The 12,938-nt window shown below is 39.4% G+C and overlaps 1 protein-coding gene across 2 annotated transcripts in view; it reads right to left on the reverse strand.

Moving 5' to 3' along the window:
• The window catches only part of LOC122399818 (leucine-rich repeat and calponin homology domain-containing protein), a 60,659-nt gene that overhangs the window by 42,220 nt on the left and 5,501 nt on the right, over positions 1-12,938 (reverse strand). The window lies entirely within an intron of this gene.

Genomic DNA, 12,938 nt, shown 5'->3' on the forward strand with positions numbered 1-12,938 from the left:
ACGATGACGAGAAGAAACGTCGCGGTCGTAGATTTGTTTCCACGCGAATTATTCGCTCGGGTCTCGCCCCAGTATCTAATTGAAGCCGCTGGGATACAGATTCGGTTAGCCTTAATCGCGCCACGGCCTAGTAATTATCCTCGTGCAATGAGAAATAAGGTATAAACAAAACTAAACGTAACAAATATATTATCGAGAACCAGGACGCCATGAACATCGAGATTAATATCAATTGGCGCGAACCCTAAGAGGAAATATCAATGACTAGTCACGAAATTCATCAGCTGATGTTGTCATGATCATCCTCGGTAGTATTTGGGTCATGTTGCCGGCCCTGTCATCGACCCTCCGCCGTGAAACATTAATCTCTTTGGGGAGAATCACCTCGTTTCGAATAGATAGAAAATCAAACTTGCATTGACCCACAGCGACATCTATCTTGGGACAATATGGCCGCCTTATGGCGCTCAGAACCTTAACCCTACTTATTTAGAATTTTTATAGGCATTTCTATGTTGCAATATTTAAAATAACTAAATAAGAGGCAATTGAAAATAGAATTCTTCCTGTGTATTTGTAATTTTATTGTTGGTTATTAATATTTAGGCAATATGGTCGCCTTGAGGTGTTCAGGAACTTGACCCTACTTATTTAGAATTTTTATAGGCATTTCTATGTTGCAATATTTAAAATAACTAAATAATAGGCGATTGAAAATAGAATTCTTACTGTGTATTTGTAATTTTATTGTTGGTTATTAATATTTAGGCAATATGGCCGTCTTGTGGCGTTCAGGAACTTGACCCTACTTATTTAGAATTTTGATTATGGTAACTTGTACATTGCAATGTTTAAAATAAAATATCGAAAGTTAAATTCTATTTTCGATTGTGTATTATTTACTTAATATTTTTAATTTAGTTTTCGAGTCATTATAAACATTGCAACTATCAAAATTCTAAATAAGTAGGGTTAAGTTTCTGATCACCACAAAGCAGCCATATTGTCAAAATACTAATAATAACTAATAATAAAATTATAAATACTAGGCATAAGGAGAATTCTATTTTCGATTGCCAATTATTTAGTTAATATATATAATCTAGTTTTATAATTTAGTTTTCGAGTTATTTCAACCTTAAATAAGCAGAATTAAAAGTTTCTGAACGCCACGAGGCGGCCATATTGTCACAACACAGATGTCGCTGTGGGTCAACGTAAGTTTGATTTTCTATGAAACTAAATATGAAAATAACTATCGACTGCGAAGCATTAAAAATAAATAAAGCAACACGTTGCTCCGGTCGTCCGTCTATTAAATTTTTTTTAAACGCACGCATCATCGGTGGAAAAGCTTTCGCGGTCGGGGCGGTGGAGAAAAAAGTGGCTTTGATCTGTCTTTGTGCGTTGCTTTTCGGGTTACGCGCTTAGGGTAGGTGGTCGTTTTACTCGAATCGACGGCCACCTTCCTCTATCTCGCTGCCAAGTATAAAGCCCTATGCATTAGCGAAATCAAAGAGATTAAAGGGCTCGGTAAACGGGCGGGGAACTTCGCAGTTGTCTGCCTCCAGGAATTCGAGATACGTGCAGGAATGGATTAGCGTAATACAATTATATCCCACGTTGAATATTATATATTAATTTTGCTCCGGGAAACTAATTTCGCAATATTTTATTTTTTTCAGTCAATTCTGGATCTATTTCATCAGGTATTTATTTATAATATTTTTTAATTCATTAATTTGGTTAAATAATAGCAAAAAAAAAAATTAAAAATTTCATTCTTTAAATTTCAATACAAATGGAATGGAATAAATAAAATAAAATATTATCAAAATTATATTTCTGGCCTGCCAGAGGAATTTTTTGAGATTCACTTAAATTTAGAGCCTCAGTGATTAATTTACCATTTATATTTATGCAGGGTGTTCAGTCAACCCTTGGAAAAATTTTAATGGGGGATTCTGGAGGCCAAAATAAGACGAAAATCAAGAATATCAATTTGTCGATCGAGGCTTCGTTAGAAAGTTATTAGCGTTTAAAGTTCCGCGCGTGCAGCTGTTCGCAGGCGCCGTCTCGCAAGTGTAACTTTAAACGTTAATAACTTTTTAACGAAGCCTCAATCAACAAATTGGTATTCTTGATTTTCGACGTATTTTGGTCTCTAGAATACCCCATTAAAATTTTTCCGATGATGGCCGAACACCCTTTATAGAGGGCGTCGAATAAAAATTTTCAAATCAAGTTTGTGGAATTTTCTCGCATCCAGACTTAAACGGCGAACAAAAACATGGCGACGAGGCGGAAGAGCCGTTTGATCGGTTGAAAGGTTCGCAGCGGAGTGGCGTACGGTCGTCGCGGCCCTAGAAACGCGCCAAAAGCCGTGATACGCAAACAAAGCGGGAGATTCAGACTGTCTGTTCGACGAAGGAGAAAAAACCGTTCCGCGAGCAAAGCGATGTGAATAAAAAATTCCACTTGTCTAGGTCGCAGACGCGTAAGTGTCGCGGAAGAACGTTGCCCCGAGGTACTTCCGGCTTCGAAGATAAAAATATTTTTCCACCCCCCACCAAGTCGGGTACGAAAATGTTTTTTCGCGTGGGCTCGCGATCGTGCGCGAAACAAAGGAATGTAGGACGTGAGCGAGATAGACCTTGCGGAACGACGAAAAAAAAAGAACTCGGCGCGGGCGAAGCGTGTCATTTTCATTAAATGGCGCGGCTGGAGGTGGGGGGATCTCGTCACCGTTTAACTGTTGTCGCGTTTGGAGCCTCCTCTTCGTCGGGGAACTGTAACGTCTTGACACAAAATGGGACAATTATCATTTGCATAATAATAAAAAAATAAAAAAGTACTTCATAGATATTAACACAATGTAATAGACAATATTTAGTAAAAATAAATTAATAGGAAACAAATCTATGTAAATAGAAGTAACATAGGTTAGTAAACAAAATTTATTAAATATAATGATAAAACTAAAAATCATTTTTATATTAGAGTAACTGGTATTTTTTTTATTTTTGTTATAGAATATGTTTGGAACGGTTTGAAACGGCGTGAGAGTAATAAATAGCGTTTGGAGCAATGGCGTCGATATCCGTGGCGATCAATGGCGGCCATATCGAGCCAACTGCGACTCGAAAGGCAACGTAGATCATCCCGAACGCAACGGGGGTTATCGTGCGACGACCCAAGAATAACTTAATTACATTCATTTGCCATCTATGTATAACGCTCGAGACAACAGCACGCACCATAACAGTATTTCAAACCGCTTGATTCCGAACCGCGACACGTGAGACGCGAGACACGCTCCGTCGACTGCAAACGAGATTACGCAGACGGATAAGTTAATCCTTTTCTTCTGTCGCGATAAACGTCTGGTTTTCTTCGAGACGATAAGCGTGTTACCGAAATAACTGAAACACGATCCTGGGTATATTTTTGCGAATTTTTACGAAACGATTCTGGTAGTGTTCGATGGTGTTCGATGGCGCTTGCGGTGTGGCTTTGTTCGCGAAATGGCGAACGGTTCGTGGAAAGATACGTTCCGTATCTGCAATGCGGCTAGAATTTATCGACAGACAAGACGCGACTCCGGGACAGTCGAGCCAAGTTGAGCCCCCGTCCGGTCGATCGACACGCTTATCGTCCCTTTTCCATCGGAACGGAGTTTAAACGTTCCACCGCGTTTGCGGTTGTCGCGTCGAGCTAAGAAATTATTCCGAGGCGGCGGTGCGCGGACGTCGAGGAAAACCGGAGAACATCCCGAGCAAAAACAACTCAGCATCGATTTTATCAGATTTTAAATTGAAAAACGTACCCAAAATTGTGGCAAACGGAATAGGTTTAATTGCATTATAGTCTCTTAACGTTTTATGCAATATAAGATAACCTCAAATGAGTTTGATGTTGTTTGAAATGAAAAAAGATAGGTTTGAGATTGTTTGAAGTTGTTTGATATGAAAGAGATGGGTTTGATACAGTTTGAAATTGTTCAAAGTTGTTTGAAATGAAAAAAGATAGGTTTGAGATTGTTTGAAGTTGTTTGAAATGAAAAAAATAGGTTTGATACAGTTTGAAATTGTCTGAAATTGTTTGAAATGATAAAAGATAGGTTTGAAACTGTTTGAAATTGTTCAAAGTTGTTTGAAAGGAAAAAAGATAGGTTTGAGATTGTTTGAAATAAAAAAAGATAGATTTGATAGAGTTTGAAACTGTTTGCAATTGTTCAAAGTTGTTTGAAATGAAAAGAAATAGGTTTAATACAGTTTGAAATTGTCTGAAATTGTTTGAAATGAAAAAGGTGGGTTTGATACTGTTTGAAATTGTTTGAAGGTGTTTGAAATGAAAAAAGATTGGTTTTAGATTGTTTGAAATTGTTTGTAATTTTTTGAAGTTTTTTGAAATGAAAGAAAATAGGTTTGATACAGTTTGGAATTGTCTAAAATTGTTTGAAATGAAAATGAAGATAGGTTTGATACAGTTTGAAATAGTCTAAAATTGCTTGAAATGAAAATGAACATATGTTTGATACAGTTTGAGACAGTTTAAACTTGTTTGAAACGCCTCTTGCTGACCCATTTCCATTCACCAAAACACACTTACTACACAAAACAATTTCAACATTATTTTACTGATATTTCTAGATCCATTACAACACAATAGACATTGTAAAGGAATAGAATAAAACGATAGCTGTTTTGCAAAGGGAACCAACAGACTGTTCCAGTTTACAGTCGAGTCGAGATGTTGAAAAACCACGAGCAAGAGGGTCGAAACACGGTATTCGGCTTCCACTCGTGTCGTGGGAGGGTAAAGTGTTCCCCGCAGTTGGAGCCCCAATCGTTTTCAGTGCTGTACCATTTTCTAATATCGCGCGCACTCGAGCCGCGAGCGTTTGCAGAGCGATCGTTGGCGTTCCCTCGTCGCGAATTATACCGAGGTTCTCGATTTTTCGCGCGTATCAGCAAACTTTCCTGATCCCGAGTCTGACCCAGTTCGCGAACTACGCCGCGGCGGGGAATACCGGCGCTTGCAAAGGTCGCGACCGTGAAATCCTCGAATTACAACGGCCATCGAGGAGGTGTCATGGCGAATAGCGAGGGAAAATTCGTGGAAAAGGGAAAATAGTGAGGTGGGTGCGACCTGGGGTCCTAGGGAGGACGGCACTGTATGATACTGCTAATTATAACTCGGTAACGAAAACACCGCGGTGCCTTGCACGCGCCATGAGCGCTGTACTCGGTATTGCAGAGGTATACAAATTTGATGAGAGACGCCATTTTGGAAAAAATAATAATTTCGAAACTTTCGGTAAAACAATTTTTTTCTCGAAACTGGGTAAGATTTCAGAGGCATGTGTATTCACCAAAAATGATTGCAAGTGGCTCCCGCGACTAAAAATAATTTTTTCAGAACGATTTGAGATTTTTTAATTTTGTCGAAAAATTTGTCCACCTATTCGAATTTTTTTCTCAAAAGTGAGTAGGATTTCGGGGGTATATCTACTGACCAAAAATGATTGAAATTGACCTCCATAACTAAGAATAATTTTTTTAGAATGATTTGAAATTTTTCTTTTTGGTTGAAAAATTTTAGGGACCTCCCCCTGTCGATTTTCGTTAGAAATTCGTTTTTCATTTTTAATAAATTTGTTTAACGTGCTACGAAACTTTTGTTTAATACTTTTTTGAAGGTATCCATGAGCACTAGTTCAGAAAAATATTTCATTGAAATATATTCACTATTGTAGGAGTTATGGTCGTTTGAAATTTGGACCACTTTTATGGGGTTTTTCTAATTTTACGGTGTTAAGGAACAACATTTTCAAGATTTTTAGAATTTCTACACATTCTTCACTAAAATACGCGTTGTTTGCATTTTGAAACTTAAAAATCGTCCAATCCGTTGAGGAGTTATGTCGTTTTAAAGATATGCATGCAATTTCGAGGAACCATTTCGTGGCTCTGCATTAGATTTTCGATAAGGAATTTTTTTCTCCAAAATGCGTAGGATTTCGGGGGTATATCAATTCACCAAAAATGATTGTAATTGACCCCCACAACTAAAAATAATTTTTTTAGAACGATTTGAGATTTTTTAATTTTGTCGAAAAATTTGTCCACCTATTCGAATTTTTTTCTTGAAAGTGGGTAGGATTTCGGGGGTTTATCTATTCACCAAATATGATTGTAATCGACCCCTGCACCTGAAAATAATTTTTTTAGAACGATTTGAAATTTTTTTTTTTTTTCGTCGCAAAATGTAGGGACTTCCCTGACGATTGTTCTTAAAAATTTGTTTTTCATTTTTAATAAATTTGTTTGACGTCCTACAGGAAAGTTGTCTAGTACTTTTTTGTAGGTGCCCATGGGCTCTACTTCAGAAAAAAATTTTAATCAATTCCATTCACTATTGTATGAGTTATGGCCGTTTGAAAATTGGAGGATTTTTATGGGCTCTCCCTCACTTTACGGGGCCAAGGAACAACATTTCGAATATTTTTGGAATTTTCACATATTCTCCATCAAAATACGCGTAGTTCGCCGTTTGAAACATTAAAATCGTCCAATCCGTTCGAGAGTTATGATTTTTTAAAGATATGCATGAAGTTTTAGGGTAACATTTCTGGCCTTAAATTATATTTTAGGAAATGAATTTTTTCTCGAAAATGCGCAGGATTTCGGGGGTACATCTATTCACCAAAAATGATTCTAATTGATGCCTGCGACCAAAAATAATTTTTTTAGAGTGATTTGAAATTTTTTAATTTTGACGAAAAATGTCTATACCTACACGAATTTTTTTCTCAAAAATGCGTAGGATTTCGGGGATATGTCTATTCACCAAAATTGATTCTAATTAACCTCTGCAACTAAAAATAATTTTTTTAGAACGATTTGAAATTTTTTAATTTCGTCGAAAAATTTGTCGCCGTTCTCGAATTTTTTTCTCGAAAGTGGATAGGATTTTGAAGGTATGCGTATTCACCAGAAATGATTGTAATTGACCCCCGCAACAGAAAATAATTTTTTGAGAATGATTTGTAATTTGTTAGTTTTCCCATTTTCCAACGCGATTCTGCTTTCTTCTCTACGCGAAACGCTCGTCGTCGCTCTCGCCGCGCTAATTAGCGCCTCGGGGGGCCTCTAAACCGAGTTAATTAATGTCTCTTTCGAACGAATCGCGCTCGACTCGTCTGGTGCGCCACGGAATCGATTAACCGATTAATGGACGTCGACAAATCTCCTCGACCAGCGTTTGTTTGTTCCCAGGCGTAACAACGAACGGTAGAACCAGTTCGTACCGCGTTCCACCATTTTGTTTTGTCGGAGTAGTTGCGATTTTCTCTCCGCGGCTCTCGATGAAAACGTACCGGTTCGAAACGAGTCTATAAAACGTTGATGTATTAAATTATTCGAGCAGTCGTGGGCCCTAGTTGGCCAGGCGAAAGACAAACAGGGCGTAGCTCGGGGGCACGCGAGTCTACGAGACACGATATCGGAAACATTCATCGGCGTGCTCTCGAAGTGTGTGCGATATGATCTCCCTGGCGCTCGTTCGCTCGCGATACTCACGGCACGCTTCTTCTTTAGTGATACATCGAGTGCCATTTAGTCCTCGTATGTTTGGCACGAGGCTCTCAGCATCCATCAAACGCAAAGTGGAATTGCCCAGCGATAATACTTCGCCTTTAAACTGATGCGGTAATGTGATTCTTTAAATGAACTCCAGACGTGACTCGTAAATTGAACATTTAGAATGAGATTATCGATGGTAGGAATATTGTGTAGGAATATCTCCTGAATTTTGGCGTCGAATTTCACTTCTACTGTACGAAAAATGAACGTGTTCATTTTAAGAATCATATCCTATTCCATTTTTTTTTTAATTTTGTATAAGATACCTTGTTTAAACTTTGCTGATTCTAAAACACAGGGGACAGGGGATTTTAAGATTCTTAAATTGAACGTGTTCATTTTAAGAATCATTACTGTATATCAAATCCTATTTCATTTTTTTTTAATTTTGTATAAGATACCTTCTTCAAACTTTGCTGATTCTATTATACAGGGGACAAGAGATTTTTAGATTCTTAAATTGAACGTGTTCATTTTAAGAATCAATACTGTATATCAAAACCTATTCTATTTTTTTTTAATTTTATATAAGATAAATATACAGGATGTTTAGATTTAAATGACGAAACTCCAAATATTATTATTATTATTATTATTGAATAATATATTTTAATATACAATGCCCTTTTTTGCAAACGTATACAGCTAAACCAGAATACAAAATACTAAAATAATACAAAATTATAATAACAGACATGTAAATGCAAAAATATATGAACGTAGGATCACAAAAAAAATTTTTCCAAATTAAATAGAATATTACCAATACTATAATAGCGTGTTGAAATATTTTCTTTGGTTCGTTGAAGAGAAATAAAATCCTTCAGCGATTTTTAATGTGCATTTTGTTTCCCGCGTTAACGGGGCAGGTGCTGGCCCGTGATTAAGCGAAAAGAAAGATGGAATCCGGATAACTGCATCGGGTGCTTCGTCCCGCCACCGGTTCGCATACTTTTCCTCTCTCTCCTTGTTTCGTGTTCCAGCCCGTTCCTCATCTTTTCTCGATCGCGGTCGAGCTCGCGACAGGTGTCCCTCGTACGGGAACCGGTCGGACGAATCGAAAGCGTTTTCATCCCGAATACGCCCCGGGCTGATCCCGTCTGGGGCGTAGTCGTGACATTCGAGCCACCACTTGTATCGCAATTAATTCGTCGAAACGAAAAACCGCGTTCTGAACTCGAGAAAAATTACTGTACCCTTTTGCTGATCATCGCGGCGCAAGAAGTGGAGATCTTCAATTACATAACCTTACAAATTCGCCATTTTGTAAATGTTGGAATGGCAGCTCTACCTAACCTCTCAAACTGTTCACGAAAGACTCTGTGTTCACAGTTAAAATTCTTATGAGTCCTATCTAGATTTATTTTTTTCGACATTTAATATTGAGGATTAATTTAGTGTTAGGTTAGGATTAGGTTTAGGTTATAATTTTTAGAATTAATTTCCCTAACTCCTCAGTGAAAATTTATGACACCCACATGTGCCTGTTTATACGAATTATAAAGGCTGGGGAATATTAAATTAATGAAAACCAACCCTCATCTCAATTACCATATATATATATCAAAGTACTTCATAGAACCATACATATCGGAAACAGTCCAACTGACACAAACGGAGATAAGGTCTCTAGCAACAGTCATCTATCCCACTTCCCCATATCTTATCGACGTTTCGATTACATAATTTCCGTTGCAACGTGAAGGCCTCTGTAACTGCTAGGACACCCTGTATACGCTCGAGTTTGTGATCTTAAAGCCGCTGTGGTTTCATGTCGAAAGACCAATAAGCCTTATCTGCCATCGGGGAGCCTCGAAACTTTTCGGATCCCACGACGAGGAAAGGGGTTGCAGTGTATTTTTACGGGGGTCTGGGGGGAAGGGGAGAGCACGATGCGCTCGCTATGCGTCCGCGAGTGCAAAGACACGACAAGGGGGAGAGAACAGCCACCATGGGTTAGGAGGAGTCCCGAGCGATGGGACGGCCTGGAGGCTAAAGATAGAGACACCAGCAGCTGCAGATGCAGGGGTGCCAACAGGTCGATACTCCATAACGCCGTTACACGGTTCGCCATAGCAGCGCTTATCTCGCGCTCTCTTGTCTCTCTGCCAAAGGAGCACTCCTCGAAGATGAAGTCTCTCGAGCACTCAACAGGAGGAGGGGGGAGGGGGGGGGGCGGAGAAAAAGTCGCTACGAATCCGCGAATGCTCGCCAAAAACCGATTGCCAGGGACGGAAACGGTTCGACGAAAGGGTTTTCCCGGCGCGTCTCGAGGGCGCCTTCGAAACTTTCGGTCCACCGTTCGTGAAACGTCGTCGTTTCTCTGAAAGAAACTCGAGTGCCGCGTCTGGAGTGCATTGAAACGACCGAGGGCTGATCGTGGTTCGCATATGTTGGTACATAAAGATGCCAACAGCGAGGAGCATCCATCTTGTGACATCTTTGTCCACCTCGATTGTTTGAATATTGTTTGTTGGGCGAAGAAATGCTTCAGACGAAAATTGTGGGGTATAAAGTAAAGTATACACTGGAACAATTGGTTTTTATTAGATTATAGTTTATTATTGGAAAGAATATGCGAGATAATGAGGGTTTAGTAATTGGTATTCGTCAGAATGGGCGCCATCTTGAGTGTCTTTTACGTCATACATTATTCGATGAAAGCGCCATCTTGAGTGTCTTTTACGTCATATATGATTCGATGAATCTGATCCACCTCAATTATTTGAAAACCGTTTGTTGGATGAAGAAATGTTTCAGACGAAAAATTTTGGGTATAAAATAAAGTATACGTTGGAACAATTAATTATGTTCTAGATTGCACTTTGCTAGTAGAAAGAATATGTGAAATAATATAGGTTTAGTAACTCAGAATGAGCGCCATCTTGAATATCTTTTACGTTCAATATTATTTAACGAATCTCTCAATACTAGTTTTTGTAGTATAGTAGTACATTCGTAGATATTCCTAGTCAATATTTAAACAAAATTAGAACGATTCCGACCGCGAAAATTGCAAATAGAAACCTGCGTTATCGTTAGAGTTAACCGTGTACGTACTGTGTTCGAAATGAGATCTTTCAGTAAAACGGGATTTCTTACGCTTCTGCCTAATCGGGAGATTAAAGTTTGCGGAGAAACTCGCGTGAAACGGGCCCGGTTCCAGTATCTCGGATCTCTGCTCGTGCTTGAAGCACTAATTTCGAAAGTACACGCAAAGTACACGGCGCAGTTTTAGCGGAGGCCCGTGGCCGCTGGACTGGAATGCCGCGCAGGAAAGAAAAAGGAACTCCACGCCCTTTTTTTTCCTCCCGTCTTTCTCGAAGAAAGCGAGCAGTACACCGTGACATAATCGATAAGAAGCTTTTTCCCGCCGCGAGAGCGTATCGCGGCGCGCCATTTGCCTCTCGTCCTTAATTCGACGTTCGTTTTCCACGACCGGATTGGATTCGTGCTTGGACGGGCGCACCGTTATCCACAATTACGTGCAACGGAGTCATTAACGGCCGGTGATGAGTCGACTTCGACGAAACAATTTGTCCGCGGTTCGTAATCGTCTTCGCGGGCTTCTGTATGCCCGACCGTACTCGCGTACATCCAGTCAATTTCCTCGTTACGTACTGTTTTCCATTCGAGAGCCGTACACAGTGTGTCTCGCACAATGGACCGCCATTCGCATCCGCGAACGGCGCTCTACGGGGCCCCAGAGCTATTTTATTTACGATAATCAATGGAAACTTTAGGTTCGTTCGAGAACTAGGTGTTATTCCCATTCTGAGTTTCGTTTTAGAAAAGGGAAATTTGATGATGAGTGCAGAAATTGAGTTATTTTGGGGCCCACTATTTTGGGACTCAATTTTATGTTAAATGATGCAACTTTACGCAATAAAAGATTTATAAACTTTCACGAGTCTATAATTAATAACAAATCTGAATAGTTGACCTCATCTGTGAGGCTTGTTTTGGGCCCACAATTTTGGGACTCAGTGTAATGTTAAATGATACAACTGTGGGGAATTCTTTGTCTTGAATCTAATTTTGAAAAGGTTATGAGGTCATAATTAAATAGTTGTTCTCATCTGTGAGGCTTGTTTTGGGCCCACAATTTTGGGACTCAATGTATTATTAAATGATACAACTATGTGCAATCAGTGTTCCTGAATCTAATTTGGAAAATGTTACGAGCCCATAAATAAATTGTTGAGCTCATCAGTGAGGCTCATTTTGGACCCAAAATTTTGGAACACAATTTTATATCGAATGATACAACTATGTGCAATCAGTGTTCTTAAATCTAATGTCACAAAATTCTCAAACTCTCATATAATTAGTGGGGTTTATTTTGGGCCCACAATTTTGGGACTCAATGTTATATCACTTGATTTTTTTTTAACATTCCTATCTTCCATGTGTCCATAATTAATAACAGATCTATTAAACAGTTAAGCTCATCAGTGAGGCTTATTTTGGGCCCACAATTTGGGCCTCAATCTTATATAAAATAGTTAAAAGTAACGTTAAAAGATTCTCAAGCTCTCATAAATTCATAATTAATGACAGAGTAATAGTGCAATTAATATTACTGCGTCTCGCCCCAGATCCACTAAATAGTTGATCTCATCAGTAAGGCTTATCTAGCACATCCTGCCTCAGACGCTATTAATCTGTTTAATTAATTATCAGCTAATAAACTATCCAGCAACTGGGATCTGCTCAACAGTCGACCGATAGCGTCTACAAACCTAGTTAGAGGCTTCCAAAAGCAAAATCGCTCGGATCCTCTTCGATTTCCTCGATCAAACTTCACGCGATCGTGTTTCAAAAATAAAATCACGCTCTTCCAAAGCGTCTAGGCCTAGTGGCGGCCAGGTGAGCTCGCGAAACTCGCGGGGAATTCGAAGCTGAGGACGTGTTGGCACAGAGCACCGAGGGCCCAGCGGTCGCGTAATTTTCGTTCTCGACGTTCCCAACGTCGCAGCGTGGCTCTAGGAATCCGGAAGAGTAGCCATAACTTCCAAAGTAATCGATTTCCAATATTGGAATCCCAGTATATTTTCATTTTTAAAATCCAGGTGTCTTTGGTTTCCTTTTTCCTAGTAACAAATCTCTGAGAAACATAGACTTTGGTATTTTATCTTCTGGTGGTCGTTCGAATTGCATAGGCACTGCTGTCAGGAACCCCCTATGCGACCAGGCGAACTGACCTGGGGTTCCTTAACGAAGTTACGTCCCCTTCTGTCATCGTCAAACCCCGGTAAGATGGCTCAATAATGCCTCGACGAAATCGTAACG

The sequence above is a fragment of the Colletes gigas genome, unplaced genomic scaffold (genome assembly GCF_013123115.1).
Source record: "Colletes gigas isolate AHSC1104 unplaced genomic scaffold, ASM1312311v1 Colletes_gigas_Sc00015, whole genome shotgun sequence".
Lineage (NCBI taxonomy): Eukaryota > Metazoa > Arthropoda > Insecta > Hymenoptera > Colletidae > Colletes > Colletes gigas.